Here is an 18,132-nt window from a genome sequence, read left to right on the forward strand (position 1 = left end):
ACCTATCATTTGTTTTTACTGCCTTTACATTACATACATTTCTTTTTTTTAGTAAATAAGCCTATTAGAGTTCTCATGAAGAAAACCCCACTGGCTTCTATATTGCCTGAGGGAAGAGAGGCCATTGGTGAGCATTATCTTTTGTGCCCATTATCAATAGGTTGTAAACATGTCAGCTAAGGAAGGGTTTATGTTCCAAAGTTTTTTGTTTTTTTTTTACATATATTTTCCCGTAAAAACAAAATTGTACTTCAGAGGGCAAGTTTTGCACTACAAAGCGCCTTTTGTGCCACTAGTGATTTAACCAAGCATGCAAACAAATAAGACATTGCTGCGGGGATCAGACTGCGCATATGTTCAAATATAGGAAGGAAAACATACAATGTAGCTAATCCTTTCCTATCTTTTCCTGTATAGGGGTTAAATGGGTATCACTGTGTTGCCTGGTAAAACATACTGTACCTGGAACCATAACAAACGTCTCACTGACTCATCATTGATACAGATGTTTCATTTTACTAGAAAATTACCATAATCTTATACATTAATGTGGGGAATAAGATCGAAAGTTGAAAAAAACTGCAGCCAGATGTTAGCTGGAAGCCAATGGGAAAATATAAAATACAAACAACGGTCTAGAACAGTGATTCCCATCCAGGGTGCCTCCAATTGTTGCAAAACTACAACTCCCAGCATGCCTGGACAGCTAAAGGCTGTCCGGTCATGCTGGGAGTAGTTGTTTTGCAACAGCTGGAGGCATACTTGTTTGGAAACACTGGCCCAAATCCACTTAAACTGACCTTTCTGAAGTTTCGCTCATCTCCACTTCTGACCATTGCCAATAAACTCATCTATCTAAATCCCAAAGCAATGACACAGATGCATCAATCTTTCAGAGGAAAAAAAAAACTATTATTTGCCCATAGCAACCAATCACAGCTCATCTTTAATTTCTAAAATTGTTCTGGTAAAATGAAAGCTGAGCTCTGATTGGTTGCTGTGGGAAAACAGAGGCATACCTAGTGCCCCTTGCACCCCCCGGTGAGGTGCTGTGCTAAGCCAGGAAGTAGGTAGGTAGCTAGGTAAGTAGGTAGGGGGGTAAGTAGATAGTCATGTTGGTAAGTAGGTATCCAAGTAGGTAACTATGTAGGTATCCAGTTAGGTAAATACGTAGGTAGCCAGAAAGCTAGCCAGGTATGTGCGCATATAGCTGAAAGCAGTGCAGGCTTGCCCAGGCTTGCAAGTGTGGTGACCATGGGGTGTTGCAGTGTAGGTAGTGGGATCTGATTGAATTAACCCCGGGGGCAAGATGTTGTTAACCCCTAGTGTTGGTGACGCTAAGATGTGGTTGTTTGGGTACAGGGCACCGCCAACAACCAGCCCAAAAATGGCAGAATGAAGGTCCACAGCAAGGATTTGAAGCAACTAGAACTTTTACTTAGAATAGGTGGATAACAGTCTTTACCATTAGACAGTTTCCACAGAGTTAACCGGGACACAGGGAACCTCTCAGGCTTGCTTGGACTGTGCTACTAGAATTACTTTAGCTGGGTAGTAGTCACTTGATTTGTAGAAGTAGTTTTGACTTACAGTTCAGAAGTGGCTGCGGGTCTTTAGGCTTTGGCCTAGCTGAGATGAACTTGGATAGTACAGGACTTTGTGCTTTCTGCAATGCCAAGAACCAAGAGAGTGAGTATACAGACTAGGTATATACTAGGGGGCTGGACTAAAGCCCATTGGTAGCTGGTTGCCTGGGTACCTGTGCCCTTGGAACTCAGGGTATGTCATGTGACTGCATATCACATGACCCACGTTTGATACAGTTTGTACAACTTCATACAGATAAACATTCGCAGCAAATGAACATGATAACCATACATGGCATTTATAGAAAATAACCTGGGGGAAACCCTGCAGGAGAGCCCTGAGGAACGGAGGGACTCTTCCTGAGGGGACTTAAGGCCTGTACAGAACTATGTTCTGTACCGGGACACCGCAAACCCCCTTACTTAATAAAAGTCGCCCTCAACGTATGCAGTCATATGCAGTCCTTAAGCATTACACAATGTCCAATTTCAGGCTGATGAACAGGAAAATAATGAAGTAATGATGAGAGTCTCTGTACACATTAAAATGTCCATATATGCTCTGTAACTTTATCGAACAGGATCACATTGGATAACTGTAGGACTTGCTTGAGACAAGGATTAATTTAAAGTTAGGATAAGGCATCCTTAAAGGAGTACTCAGGTGGAAAACTTTTTTTTTTTTTTTTTGAACTAGTGCCAGCAAGTTAAACAGATTTGTAAATAACTTCTATTAAAAAAAAATCTTAATCCTTTTAGTACTTTTTAGCAGCTGTATACTACAGATGAAATTCTTTACTTTTTGAATTTCTTTTTTGTGTTGTCCACAGTGCTCTCTGCTGACGCTCTTTTTATTATAAATATATAAAAACTTAACAAAACAGAAAAACAGGCTTAACTAGCATTAACAAAACACAACACAACAAAACCTGCCTAACTGGCCAGCCCAACTTAACTAAACTAACTAAACACATAACATTATACCTACATATAAATTATCAAAAATACTATCACACATTCTTTACATAAACATAAAAATAGCTTTACTTAGCTTTAACTAAAAACAACCAGACTTGGTAAAACTCAACCACACATTACATTCACAACTAACCCACCCCAAAATCCCCACCACCCCCACCCCCACCCCCCCTTTTTTTTTTTTTTTTTTTACTAAAATAAAAAATTTTCCCTCACATATATACACATATATACATATATATATACGTACATACATATATACATATATATATATATATATATATATATATATATATATACATACACATACATACATACATAAACATACACACCCTTTTTTTAATCTACACTACCATAATACAACCAATATTAAATTAAAGTAATATAAAAATGCTAACTAAATCTGATCCGACTGCCTATCCCCATCCCCTCAAATAAGATAACCAATCCATACTATATAATAATATATACAATACGAATATAAAAACACAAATACATAACCTAAAAGCAAATACATACATAAACTATATACACCAACAAACCAAAATATACACCTACAAAACACATGACATCCTACACTAGACTAACCCATTACCCACACAACCACCCACATTGACATGGGTCAGAGTCCATAGTCCATGGATATCGAGTCCAGTCCACAACTGACCCATGCCAGCCCCTGCAAACATCCACCAACCGACCAATTCCCCCACCCAACCTAATCTATACCCAAAACCAACTATACAAATACAACTTCATAACATAACATATACAAAACAATACAACCCACCTTAGGCCCAAGTTCGGTCGCCTGTAAGCCCTTTACGCAATCCATATTCTGAAAACAAAACAAAAAGACTAGGGTGTACATGCATAGCCCACCACCAGGAAGAAGGATGGCAATCCTGATGTTACTTTATAAATTCTCTCCACTAACTTTTCCCTACGACTCACCCTGCTGTTATCCCTTCAACAAACTGACCCTGCACTCACCCTCTCTCTGTCCCTACATTGCTATCCCTAACCAGAAAAAGGGGTACTCTACCCAAGAGGTCTAGTACCTAGGGCACATCAAATGAAAAACCTCTCCACAGGAGAGAAGCCCTGCTGGTACCAAGACTGCCATACTCCAAAGACCTGATCTTCCCGAGGTCACCGGTGATGTTCCTACAGACCTCCACCTCGGAGAGGACTTTCCGCTGTGTAGATACTAGACACCGTGCGTTCCACGTGTAGTACCTAACTACTAAGCTGACTACAAATAAAGTGCCCCGGTCTCGGCCACCCAGGTTCCTGAATGCCCCATAAGCCCACTCCGGATAGGTAAGGCCGGCAAGTTGACTCCAGCCAATGGAAGCACCCACCCGGTTGTAGACCCCTATATTAAAGGGACAATGAAGCAGGAAGTGGTCCATGCTTTCCAGCATGTCCTCGCACTCTTCTCTGGGACATCCCCGGTAATCAGAGCTCCTACACTTCAAATTGTCCCTCACATATAGCTTCCCCTGAAAGCAGCGCCAGGCCAAGTCCCAAAACTTCTGGGGGATCCTTTTCATGTTTAAAAGGTACAACCCCACCCTCAGATCCCGACCTGGGCAGTCCCTGAGCGCCAGAGGCTTCTGGAAGTGGGTCAACAGAACCCGTTTGTCAAGGAACTGCCTTGACTGGGTCCTGATCTCCCACACTCCCAGACCCCACCGACGTATCGCCTTCAGAGTCGGGGTAGCGTAAGCCGGAAGATATCCGTGTGGCGTACGGAGGTCCTTCACTTGCCCTCCTGTCTCCCATTCCTGGAAGAAAGGCCGAAACCATTCCCTGCAGGAGATTACCCACGGAGGAGCCCTCTCTGACCAGAGGTTTGCGATGTTGGCTTTCAAGAAGGTGTTTGTTAAGAACACCACAGGATTTACCATAGATAAACCCCCTAGTCTCCTCGTGCGGTACGTAACCTCCCTCTTGACTAGGTTCATCCTGTTCCCCCATAACAGTTGGAAAAACAGGCTGTAGATCCTAGTGTAGTAAGCCTCTGGCAAGATACATACACTGCCCAGATAGATAAACAAGGGGAGCAGGTACGATTTGATCAGGTGTACCCTTTCCCTGAGGGTCATAGACCAACCCTTCCATTGGTCCACCTTCTGAGCGGCATCCTGGAGCTTACCATCCCAGTTTTTGGTGGGATAATCATCCTGGCCGAAAGTGATGCCCAAAACTTTTGCTGACTCTTGGGGCTCTGGAAGGGTGTCCGGGAGATCAAACGTGGGATCTCCCCCTCCCAGCCAGAGACTCTCACACTTATCCCGGTTGATCTTAGACCCGGATGCCTCAGAGTAGCGGTCCACTTCCGACATCACCACATCGACCTCCTCTCTCGAGGACACGAAAATGGTGACATCATCAGCGTATGCCACCACTCTCTGGGCGACATCCAGCTCCGCCAGACTCATCCCGACTCCCGCCAACGGCCCACAATCTACCCTCCGGACGAAGGGATCGATCGCAAACACGTATAAAAGCGGGCTCAAAGGACAACCCTGACGGACTCCGGACCCCACCTCAAAAGAGCGGCCAGACCAACCGTTCACAAGCGGGAAACTCTCTGCCCCTGCATACAAGATCTTAAGCCAATTAACAAAAGTACACGGTAAGCCATATCTCAGTAGGACGGACCAGAGGTAGTCATGGTTCACCCGATCAAATGCTTTGGCCTGATCCAAGGACAGCATGTACCCCTTCCAGAGACCCGCACTACTCCGCTCCACTGCCTCCCTGACACTGAGGACAGCACTTAAGGTGCCTCGGCCTGGAACAGAGCAGTGCTGGGCCCCCGAAAGGAGCCGGGGTGCAAACTTCACCAGCCGATTAAACAGTATCTTGGCCAGAAGCTTCCTGTCCGTATTGAGAAGAGCTATGGGCCTCCAATTCTCAATCCGGCTAGGATCTTTACCCTTTGACAGGAGAATCAGGGCTGACCTCCTCATTGACTTCGGCAGAGTGCCTGAGGAGAGACACTCATTGAATACCTCAGTCAAGAGGGGAGCTAAAGACTCCTTAAAGGTCCTGTACCACTCGGATGTTAAGCCATCCGGACCTGGCGACTTCTTAGGGGCAAGCCCCTCGATCGCCAGTCTCACTTCCTCTTCCCTGATTTCTTCTGCCAAAACATCAAGAGAGGGGTCTACCCCTGGCTCAGGAATGGTTTCAGCCAGGAAAACCGACATCCCGTCTCGATCTAGATCCTTCCTTCCCAAGAGGTGCGAGTAGAAGGATCTGACGACCTCCAAGATCCCCGATCTGGACCGATTCAGAGATCCTGTACTATCGATCAGTCCTGAAATGACTTTACTACTCACTGACATCTTACAGTTTCTGTAAGGGTCGGGCGAGCGGTACTTCCCGAAATCCCTCTCAAAAACCAAAGATGCGTGCCTATCGTACTGACACCTCATCAGCAAGGATTTCACTCTGGAGATATCCTCTCGGCTACCTCCAGTCGAGACAAGAAGCTCGAGTTTCCTCCTCAGACCCTGATACAAGCGATACCTGTTCAGGGACCTGAGGCTCGAGAGCTGGCGGAAGAACCCCGCAACCCGCTTCTTGAATATCTCCCACCACTCCAGCTTATTACTACAAAGATCCAGTAAAGGTACCTGACTCTGAAGAAAATCCTCAAAGGACTGTCTTACCTCCGCTTCCACCAGGAGGGACGAATTCAGCTTCCAATAACCTTTACCCATCCGGGGGGTCTCTGAAACATTCAGGGAAAACAAAATCATACAGTGATCGGAGAACTCCACCTCAACCACGGACACTGCGGAAGAGACGGCTTCCTCCTTTAAATAAAACCTGTCTATTCTAGACCTGCGGCTACCTTGATGATAGGTGAAACCCGCGTGGCCCGAGGGGCTCCAGATGTGGGCGTCCTCTAGGCGAGCTTCTCTAGTTATGCTAATTAGTGCCACACTATCGCAAGTCAGTGGACCATTGGAGCCTCTCCTATCCTGGGACCTCGTGACATTATTGAAGTCCCCTCCAAAGATCACCTGTCGGCTTGTAAAAAGAAAGGGCTTAATCCTCATAAAGAGATCTTTACGGCCCCGCTTAGTTTGCGGGGCGTAGATGTTAATGAGCCGGAGCTCTTGTCCCTTCATGAAGACATCAATGATCAGGCACCTCCCCATTTCTAGCTCAATAACCCGTCTGCATTCAACAGGAGCAGAAAAAAAGACCGCCACCCCACTATACGGCTCAGCCGCAAGAGACCAGTGGGAGGGCCCGTGCCTCCACTCTCTCCTGGCTTTTGCCAGATAGGCTAGATCTGACAACCTGGTCTCTTGTAAAAAGAAAATGTCGGCTTCAACACGGCCGAGAAAATCAAAGGCTGCAAATCTAGCCGTATCCGACTTTATACTGGCACAGTTAATAGATGCCAGCGTCAGTGGGGTGAGTGCCGCCATCATGGGTGATTGAGTTAGATGGCCTCACCCCTTAAACCTTCTTCCTCTCCTTCCCTCCACCCCCATCGGAATCAGAGGAAGACCCTTTACTTCTTTTTAAACTCTGGGACATATCCATCCCAGGATCTTTACCTCCGGCACCTGGTGTTACCTCTCCCCCTGAGGAAACTACCCCAGAGGAAGGAGGCTCGGTACCTCCTGGAGGCCGCACTGCCTCCTGACCCTCGAGAAGAGGAGGGGAGATGGTATCCCCGAGGGCCTCATATCGATTCGAAAGGACGATCAGAGGGTCAGAGACTGAGTTGTTCCTTCTATGGTCTGAGGCTACAATTGAAGAGGAGGACGGCGCCACCTTACTCTTACACTTCTTCCTCCTCTTCTTTTTCTGGCCACCATTTACTGTCTGCCCCTCCTCCTCCTCCTCATCCACAGTTTCGGATTCAGAGGTATGACTGGAGGAAGGAGCATCTTGACCTTCTTCCCTACGCAGTCTCCCTATCTCCTCGTCCAGTTTGGCCTCACCCAAAGCCTCAGAGTTATTCTGACCTCCTTCTGAGCCAGTGTCTGGAGTGGGACCCCGAGCTACCCCTGGCACCTGGGCATTCTCAAGGGCCCTCTCCAACCTGCGCTTCTCCTCTCGCCTCCGCATAGAGGGGGTCTTATGTTTTTCCTTCACTGGCTTTGGTGCCCCCTCTCCTCCACTGGTCCCCTCCCCCGCCGGGGCAACTGTTAGGCTTTCCCCAGACGGGGCGGTCACAGCATTAGAGAACGAGCGCGGACACCGGCTGAACGGGTGACCTAAGTCACCACACAAGTTACACCGAATCTGCCCACAGGTGGCCGCCAGGTGACCCACCCCACAGCAGAGGGCGCATATCTGCTGAGTGCAGTTGGCACTAAAGTGGTTTGGGTCACCACACCTGTGACACAGCTTCGGCTGCCCCTGGTAGAAGATCTGAATTCTGTCGCGTCCCAGGAAGGCGGCCGAAGGAATGTGGGTGACAGTGTTCCCGGAACACCTGAGACGGACGGAAAACGTCCAGGCCCCAGACCATATATTGTGCTCATCAAAGTTTTTCCGGGGGATGTCCGTCACCTCCCCGTACCTGCCCAGCCAGGTCATAATGTCATAACAAGAAAGTGACTCGTTACGGGTCAAAACGGTCACTTTCTTTACCATACTCTGGCGAGATACCGCTTTTACAGCGAAATCTCGCCATCCGGGCTCGTTTTTCACCAGCTCATAATTAGACCAGAAGAGATCTAGTCCCTCCGGCCTAACAAAGCTGACGTCAAACTCAGAGGAGCCGAAAGGGTGGATCAGGGCAAAGATGTCCCTAGCCCTGAAACCCATCTGGAAGAGAAGCTCCACCACTTTGCCCCTTTGGGGGCACGCATCTTCGCCTTTCCAGACCAGACGGACCACATTCCTGCGACCTACCTCCTGCCCGGGTGTCTGGAGGGACCATACAGTCTCCCCATTTCTCTGTCGGAACGCTCCCAGACCATGTCTCTCCACCCAGAAAGATAGGTCCATCTCCTTTCCCTCTACCTGGAGCGTCCTTTCTCCTCTCTTTAGTGCCTCCAGGAGGCGCCGTTGCAACTGACCGTCACCAGATACAGGAGGTAAAGATCCCACTGAACCCCCGGCCGCCACGCTGGCATAACTCCTGGCGACCGAGGGGGCAGCCGGACCAGACCCTGTCCCTACGGCCCCACCTAAACCACCTGCACTGCCACAAACGTCACTATTATACACACCACTACTACTCCTCTCATTCACTCCACTATCACTCCTCCCATCTGCACCACTCCCACTGATTCCACTACCACCCCGCCCATTCACTCCACTACCACTCCTCCCATCCGCACCACCACCACCACTCCTCCCATCCGCACCACCACCACCACTCCTCCCATTCAATCCACCACCACCACTCACTCCACTACCACTCCTCCCATCTGCATCACTGCCACCCCGCCCATTCACTCCACTACCACTCCTCCCATTCGCACCACTACCACTCCTCCTATTCACTCCATTACCACTCCTCACATTCACTCCACCATCACTCCCACATACACTCCTTTCATCCACAGCACTACTACTCCCATCATTCACACACCTTGTAGTGACATTGCTTTTGGTTTTATTAGCAGTGTTTTTGGGATCAGCCGCTGCTTCACCCACTACCTCTGGGCTGGCCAGGACGTGCTTTAGCTGGATCTCTGTCGGCGATGCTGATTCCTCCTCCATGTGGGATGTCACCACAGACATCACATCCCGAGGCCGAGGCTGCCCCTCCAAGCGCACCTCTGCCCCTCCACCTGCCACTGACTTGCAGGGACCCCCCTCCCTCACAGGGGAAATCCCTACAGCGTCCATGCCACACACTGCGCCTGACTGCACGGGATCAGCAGCGGGTCCCGGAGCCTGGACACTCCCCCCCCTCTCAGGGGAGTGCCCCGCAGAGCTGATAACAATGCCAGGGACACCCACCATTAACCCATCCTGCTCTTCCCTACCAGCAGGATGCGTGACTGTAGCACCCACGGCCATGTTGGATGCAGCACTGTACCCCCCGTGCTGGTCCCGTTCCACAGCAGAAACTGGATCTGGCAGGGTGGGGGGCCCAGCAGTCTGAACCAACTTCTCAGGTGGCCCAGACTGCTGGATAGGGGAGAAAACAAACATGACTTGCTCCTCAGCCTTTTTCTTCCTCCTGTTCTTTTTCTTCTTCTGGCTCTCCTCAGGGCCCAGGTCCTGGCCAAAACTGAAATTTTCCAGACGGGTGGGTGACTCCTGCATCACTATGGCCCGCAGGAGCCCCCCACCGACTGGGCCGCTGTCACCACCATCACTACTGTCGCTTTCCTCTGAGGTGGTTGGTAAGGCGACTTGGGCAGGGTTAATATATTCTGCACTTGGGGTGACAGAGGTCTTAGGGGTACACGGGGTATCACACACATCCCCCTCACTCTCATCACCCTCACTGCCGCCATCTCCCTCACCACCTTCCTCCATCTTCTCCTCTGTATCACACAGGTGTTCTTCCTCCCCCTGGCTATCCTCTTCCTCCTTCACAGGGGTCCGCATGATTTTATAGCGGTCCTCGTTTTTTAATTTTTCTTTAAACATACCCGCTCCCTCTATGATCTGCATTCGGGCTCTCACCACCTCCTGCTCCTCTGCCTTCAGCTCGCACACTCTAGCAGCAAACTTAGCCCTCATGGCCTTGGCAGAGTTATCTGTCTGGTAGCGGGCAAACTTCAGATCCTCCCTTAACACTTTCAGCTTCTTTCCCAGCTGTTCGTATTCCACCAGCTTTGCCTGCATGCGGGATCCAAACGTGGCAAGCGACTCCCTGGGTCCCTTCACCCCCCATTGCTGGGGTTCCGTAACATTAGAAACAGTCCCTGAAGACACAACAGTTATCTTCCTACCGTATGCCTTGCGGTTTCCAGCGATGGACGGGGGAGTGGGCTCCACATTACTGCGTAGCCTGCTGGATCTTCTGACCCCGTCCTTGGAATCGGCCGTAACTCTCTCACTCCCACCCCCCGCCGGCCTAGTACGGGAGGTGGAAGGCCGTGGGTCCATAGCAGGAGGCTCTTCCCAGGAGTCTGCCACCCTCCTGGGGAAAAGGTTGCTGGAAAAAACTCCTTCTCTCCTCTCTCTCTGGACAACTCTGGAAGTGAGACACACCCAACAGCTGCTGTGTTCCACAGGAAGTGCTGTCTGCTGACACCTCTGTCCGTGTCAGGAACTGTCCAGAGTAGCATAGGTTTGCTATGGGGATTTTCTCCTGCTCTGGACAGTTCCTGATATGGGCATCAGGTGTCAGCAGAGAGCACTGTGGACAAGACAAAAAAATAAATAAATAAATAAATAAATAAAGATTTTCCTCTGTAGCAAAAGGCTGCTAAAAAGTACTGAAAGGATTAAGATTTTTAATAGAAGTAATTTACAAATCTGTTTAACTTTCTGGGACTAGTTCATAAAAAACAAAGTTTTCCACCGGAGTACCCCTTTAAGAATATAACCGTGACTATGGTAACATTACTTTATATTTTACAACAATACCCCTTTTTTTTTTTTCTCTTTTAGTGGGTATACCTTATATTATGCACCTCCAATGCATATACCGTATATACTCGAGTATAAGCCGAGTTTTTCAGCACGATTTTTCGTGCTGAAAACACTCCCCTCGGCTTATACTCGAGTGAACTCTCCGCCCTCAGTGGTCTTCAACCTGCGGACCTCCAGAGGTTTCAAAACTAGGTTGAAGACCACTGCGGCCTTCGACATCATCCAGCCCCATCTCACCCCCTGTAATTCTGTACTCACCTCCGCTCGGCGCTGGTCCGGTGCAGCAGGACTGTCCGGTGGGGAGGTCGTCGAGTGGGATAGTGGTTCTGGGCTGCCATCTTCACCGCCCCCCGGGGCTGTGTGGGGTTGCTGGGAGTTGTAGTTTTGAAACCTCTGGAGGTCCGCAGGTTGAAGGTTGTATCAGACATTGACAAGCGGTGATGATGATTACATGTGGTGATGATGACAAGGGGATGATGAAGGGGTTGGGGTTATGACAAGGGGATGATGAAGGGGGGGTGTGGGATGATGACAGGGATGATGACAAGGGGATGATGAAGGGGGGTGTGGGATGATGAAGGGGGGGTGTGGGATGATGAAGGGGGGTGTGGGATGATGACAGGCGGGGGTGATGACAGGCGGGGGTGTTGATGATGTATTTCCCACCCTAGGCTTATATTCGAGTCAATAACTTTTCCTGGGATTTTGGGGTGAAATTAGGGGCCTCGGCTTATATTCAGGTCGGCTTATACTCGAGTATATACGGTATCAGACTATGCATCTTTAACTAACTGGAACATTTTGTTATGACTATGGCATCACATTTTATGAGTACTATGACATATCTGACTACGACTGACATTTTGACTGACTATCAGAATTTTACTGACATTTAGAATATTAGACTGTTATATTTGGTATGTATGGTTAAGGCAATGCTTATACACACACCTGACATTATATCACTCATTACTTTTGTTGTTAGACATATTATACCACTGTTTATTCTTGCTGTTAGACACTGGTGGCGGATTGGGTTGCCTGAGGCTTTCTGCCCAATGCCTTGGCTACTAGGGTATATCGGTACTACACACTAACCCCTAGAACACTTTACTGTTACCTAACTTTTGTACGTGCATTTGGTTAGCTACAGGAATACCCTCTGGCCAGTAAAGTACTCTGGACATCCAAAGACAAGAAGAAATTGCATTAGTTATATGACATGTTAGTTACTAACAGTGGTGTGGACTGGTATAGGAAGGTTACAGTCCTTAATGTACATTTGACTATAGGTTTGTGATGGATGTACATGACTTTTGTACTTGATGTGTACTGTATTTATGTGTGTACACTATTAAAGTCAGTCCTGATATCTGACAGGTAACTGTCCTTGTGTCGACCTTTGGGACTGACGCAACACCACCTCTTGTGTCTCAGAAACTAGGAGCCCTTGGTTTTGCTGAAGTAGAAGGACCCTCTTGCGGACTGGATTCAGAAACTGTACATGGTCCTGGACTTGTAGGATCCATGCGAACTGGTGAACTTTAATCAAGAATGGAAGTAGAAGCAACGGGAGACAAGTTAAAAGCAGGTGAGGAAACCAGGGATGGTTGTACTGGTGTTTGGTATGGCATAGCACAGAAGACTGCAAGCTGGTTAGAGGAAAACAACGGTACATCCATCGATGGATGGATTCCTTCTCCGGGTACATATTCCCTCACAGGTCTAGCAGGGAGGCTCAGGCACAGTTTAATACGATTCCGATGAACCACCTGCGGTTCGTAGCCAGTCTTCTGGACCTCAAGGACATCGGAGTCTGGATATGGCACTGCGGTAATAGTGTAGGGTTCCCTTTCCCAAATGGAGTCCAACTTATGCGTCCTGGGGAACTTCCGCAGCCAAACTCTGTCTCCCAGCTGTAAAGGCTTGGCAGAGGCGTGACGGTTATAGTCTCTCTGCTGTCTTCCTTGGGCTTCACCCATCTTCTTCCCAACAATCTCCTTTGCTTCTTGGATTCTCCTCTGATGATCAGAGACCCAGTCTTGTGAAGCCTGCGGAGAGTTGTTAAAGGGCGCTTGTAGCCCGAATTCTCGGTCTTTTGGCAGTTGTCCATGTCATCCCATCATTAGGAAGAATGGAGTGTACCCTGTGGAGCAATGAATGCTATTATTGTAGATCTCCAACAATTCGAGAAACAGCCGGGGCCACTGGACATTTGGACACTGACGCTGCTTGCAGCATATGTTTGAAGACCTGATTGCTGCGCTCCCATAATCCATTCCCCTGGGGGTGGTAAGCTGTTGTCCGGAGCTTCTTGCAGTCGTGGAACTGACACAATTCCTGGAACAGTTGAGCCTCAAAGGCTGTTCCCCGATCCGTGAGGACCGACTCCGGACATCCCAGGGTTTGGACCCAGTTGGAGTAAAACATCTGTGCAGCAGTCTTCGCTGTGAGGTCCTTGACGGGTACTACCACCACCCACTTGGAGTAGTGATCCACCATGGTGAGAGCGCAAGAGTATCCAGACCGAGTAGTAGACAAATTGACATGGTCCAATGCGACCAATTGGTTAGGCCTTTCACTTTGGATGGGGTGAAGAGGTGCTCTTGCATCCTTGCAGAGATTCTTGGTGACGTTACAGACAGTACACTCACCACACCATTTTTCGATGTCACTTCGCATCCCGATCCAATAAAACCTATGCCTGACGGTGGAATCAGTCTTGTGGATTCCAAAGTGTCCCCCCGACTGATCATGGTAGGCATTGAGGACCATTGCAGCGTCTCTTCGGGGAATCAGAATCTGATGGAGTCGCTCACGAGAGACTGGATCCAAAGAATTCCTGTACAACAGTCCCTTGTGTGTGAACAGTCGTTTCCTCTGTTGCCACAATCTCTTCAACTCATAGTCACACTGAGCCCGGCATAGACGGGTTGGTACCTTCTTCATTAAGAGGTAGTCCAGCAGATCCCCCATGACTCGACTTTCGTCCTGTAGAGTCTTCCCCAAGAGGTACCTGAACCCTTGTGGACCTTGGTTCACTGTCATCTCGTGTAGTCAAGACACTCTGACTCACGAACCTCTGGTAAAATGGGGGCATCTCCATGTCTTCCCACTCCCCAGGTAGTTCTTCGCTGTGGCCATTCGAGACAGCCCATCCGCATTCACATTGGACTTGCCACTTCGATATTTGATGTTGAAGTCGGAGTTGGCTAGCCTGGAGGCCCAACGCTGTTGAATGGCTCCTAACTTGGCAGTATTAAGATGGGCCAACGGATTGTTGTCCATGTAGATGGTGAAAGGGTTACCTGCTAGATAGTCCTTGAACTTCTTGGTCACTGCCCAGACCAAAGCGAGGAGCTCCAACTTGAAGGAGCTGTAATTGGAGCCGTTCTTTTCCGCCCCTCGTAGATGTCTGCTGGCATAGGCTATCACCCTTTCTTTACCTTCTTGAACCTGGGACAGGACAACACCCAGGCCTTCAAAGCTGGCATCAGTATACAGTCTGAAAGGCTGACCATAATCAGGACACGCCAGGATAGGTGGTTAAGAGCTTGGAACGCTGTTTCCTGCTCTTCAGCCCACTTGATAGGTAGTCTTTCGTTATAGTTTTCCTTTGTGGTACCCCGGAGGAGAGCTGTAAGGGGTCCAGCAATCTGTGCGAAGTGGGCAATGAAGCGGCGGTAGTAGCTGGCAAATCCCAGGAAGCTCATAACGTCCTTTACTGTGCATGGAGTAGGCCAGTCCTTGACAGCACTCACTTTTTCCGGGTCAGGTTCAACCTCCTCCGAGCTGATGACATGGCCTAGGAAGTGGACCTGTGGCTTCAACAAATGACATTTAGAGGGCTTAATCTTCAATCCATGATGGATCAAGTCTTGGAATACCTGTCAGGTGGTCAAGATGCACCTGATAAGTCTTGGAATAGACAATGACATCATCCAGATATAACAGCATGCTTTGGAAGTTTAGATGTCCTATACATCGCTCCATCAGGCGTTGGAAGGTAGCAGGGGCATTGCACAGCCCAAAGGGCATACTCTTGAATTCAAATAACCCCATCGGAGTCACGAAAGCCGTCTTCTCCCGGTCCTCTTCAGCCATCGGCACTTGCCAATATCCACTGGTCAAATCCAATGTAGAGAAGTCAATCCGGGGTAGAGAGTAGGCATCTTTATTTGTGGTGTTATTTTACTTCCGATAGTCCACGCAGAAATGGATAGTCCCATCTTTCGTCTTAACAAGGACCAAGGGAGCGGCCCAGGGACTCTGGCTCTCCTGGATGATGTCAACCTCCTTCATTTCAGTCAACATTTTCTTGACCATCTGGTACATACCCGGGGCGGTGTCTCTCCTTGATTGGGGAACTTTCACCTGTCAGGATCCGGTGCTGTATCATAGTAGTCCAGCCAAAATCGGTGGGGTGCTTGCTAAAGGCCTCCTGGTACTGTTTGGCCTATTGAATGACTCCACCCACCTGTTCTCTTGGGGTGCTTTCGTCCCCCACTTCGAGCTGGGTCCACCATGGCTCAGGATGACTGGTATTAGGTCCATGAACTGTCCTGGGCTTTCCGCTGTTGGGCCACCTGCATCCTGTTGAGGATGTCCTTTGGCCCAAGATGATACAATTGATCAACAGAAGTATACTTTGGCAGCATGGTGGTAGCGTCAGATAGGTTGACCACACGGACCAGGACTTTCCCATTGGAGACAGTAAGCAGGCTTCTCGACGCTCAGACTAAAGGGTAGTCTTCCAGCTGTATCTGCTCCAGCAATGCTTGGTAATCTTGGTTCTTAACCCCAGGTCGGGCACGGCATCAGATGATGGTTTCTGCATGAGGCTGTAAGACTGCTGACCGGATGTCCTGAATCCTTACTCGGCAGATCTCTCCCTGGTGGTTGACAAACTTTTGCTCTGCTTGAAGAATCTTCAAGTGGTGTTGCGCAGCCCGCCGGCCTGAAGGTGACATGTGAGGGAGAAAGGCACGTAAAGAACCTACTATTTTGTCAAAACAGTGTCTCATAATGTTCATACCTAATATGAACTCTGCCGCCCCCTTATAGACTACATTAGTCACAATTACTCCTTGTCCTCTGAGGACATACTCTCCAACTTGAATGGTTGGCTCCCAGTACCCATGCCTGGGTACTGGTTTCCCGTTCCCTGCCATCACTTTAAAGTTAACATCCTCAGGTTCACATAATAAATCAGGACCCCAATATTTATAGAAGACATCCTTAGATATTGTGGACACCTGGGAACCCGTATCAATTAGGGCCTCTAACTGTACCCCTTCCACAACAACCTTTACATAGGGGCATGGGGCGACGTAAATGGAGAGTCCTGACTTGGAACACGGGGAATGGGAATTAGCAGGACGGGGAGCATGGACAGGTTCTCTAGGTGGAGGTGCTTCCCGGCTAGTCGGACTGGTTCGACTAGCAAGTTCCTTGATGGCCTTTGTCAATTGATCAATGTCCTGCCTAACACTTTGCAGTTCTGAGGCTGCAGGGAATGGTGGGGCAGGTGATACTGGTACAGGAGCAGATGGTGATGGTGGCACTGACCTAGCAGATGCTCCTAGTGTCCCAGAGGGAGAGGCGCTAACTTCTTCAGCCTCAGCCCCAGACTCAATAACTTGCATGGCTAGTCTTTTGAAAGCAGGAAAGGACAAAGTTGTTTTCTGCACTGCTAGCATTCTAATCTGGGCTTTGTCCCATTAGTTGTGAGCCCCGTCTATAAATTTGTCCATTAGTATTTTGTTACCCTGCTCGGGTGTGATACCGTCTAGTCTCTGTACAGTTTCAAATGCGTTTTGCAAACCTACTTCATAGGCCCGGAGAGTCTCACCTAGTTTCTTACGTCTCTCGTATAGGCGGAGGCGTACCTCAGATGGGGAGTGAGACTCGAACACTTGGTACAGTCCCTCAAAGATCTGCTCCACCATTGCCTTCTCGTAGGCCGGCCAGGTGCAGACTTCTTTGAGGGCTGATCCTTGTTGCTGTCCAGTAAGCAACTACACCTGCTGATTAGAATAGAAAACAAAAAGACTCTGTATCTTCTCCTTGAAATCTCGCAAAGTGAAGGGATCCCCATTATAGGTGGGAAGAACAGGGTTCCCCAAGAAGACTGGTGCAGCCACAGGAGCTCCTAGACTGTTGCGTTGAACTGGAGGGAGAGAGGGTAAAACCCTCCTAGTAGATGGTGGTGACCCCCCTTGTGGAGTCACAGGAGTACCTTCTTCCTGTGGTCCAGGTGAACTGGGTGCTGACCTCTTGCAGACTTCATTGGGTGCGCTGTCGCTTTAAGAGATTTGGGGTGCGCTGGCCCTTTAAGAAAATTGCACTGACCTGTAGTCTTGTTGGGGTGCATTGCCGCTGCAGGCAGGTTTGAGTGGGCTGGTTTTGTAGCCTTGATTGAGTGCGCTGTCACAGCAGGGTAATTAACCTCTTCAGGACGCAGGGCGTATGGATACGCCCTGCATTCCGAGTCCTTAAGGACGCAGGGCGTATCCATACGCCCGTGGGAATTCCGGTCCCCACCGCTAGCCGGTTGGGGACCGGAGCCGGATGCCTGCTGAAATCATTCAGCAGGCATCCCGGCATATCGCCCAGGGGGGTCATTATGCCAATTCAGTCCAGCGATCTGCGGCGATTCCGGGTCAATCGGGTCTCCAGTGACCTGGTGACCTGGAATTACTGGCTGATCGTGGCTGTCTCTGACGGCCCCGAACAGCCAGAGCCAGCAGGGGTGAGGTGGCACTGGTGCCACCTCACGATCGCCCTGATTCGTCGGCCGGTTTACCTGCCGACCAATCAGGGCGCCTGCTGCGGGTGTCACTCCCGCACCCGCTCCGCCCCTCTTCCGGAGGACGTGAGCAGGTTCGGGAAGAAGACCCCGGGTGCTGGGGACCCCGATCCCCGGCGTCCCTGTTGGGATCAGGGCCCCAGGAGCGACGGCCGCGGCGAGGGACTGTCCTGCGACGGAGCAGCAGCAGGAGGTGAGTGACAGCCTCCTGCT

General features: G+C 49.4%; 1 protein-coding gene across 3 annotated transcripts in view; it reads right to left on the reverse strand.

The window, feature by feature from the left end:
* The window catches only part of WNT10B (Wnt family member 10B), an 83,519-nt gene that overhangs the window by 61,778 nt on the left and 3,609 nt on the right, over positions 1-18,132 (reverse strand). Inside the window, exon 2 of one of the 3 annotated variants that reach the window (XM_056562232.1) lies at positions 1,591-1,666. The exons of the other annotated variants lie outside the window; for them this stretch is intronic. The gene's annotated coding sequence lies outside the window, so the exon portion shown is untranslated. The remainder of the gene's footprint in view (positions 1-1,590; positions 1,667-18,132) is intronic. 3 annotated transcript variants of the gene reach the window in all.

The sequence above is a fragment of the Hyla sarda genome, chromosome 2 (genome assembly GCF_029499605.1).
Source record: "Hyla sarda isolate aHylSar1 chromosome 2, aHylSar1.hap1, whole genome shotgun sequence".
Taxonomy (NCBI): domain Eukaryota; kingdom Metazoa; phylum Chordata; class Amphibia; order Anura; family Hylidae; genus Hyla; species Hyla sarda.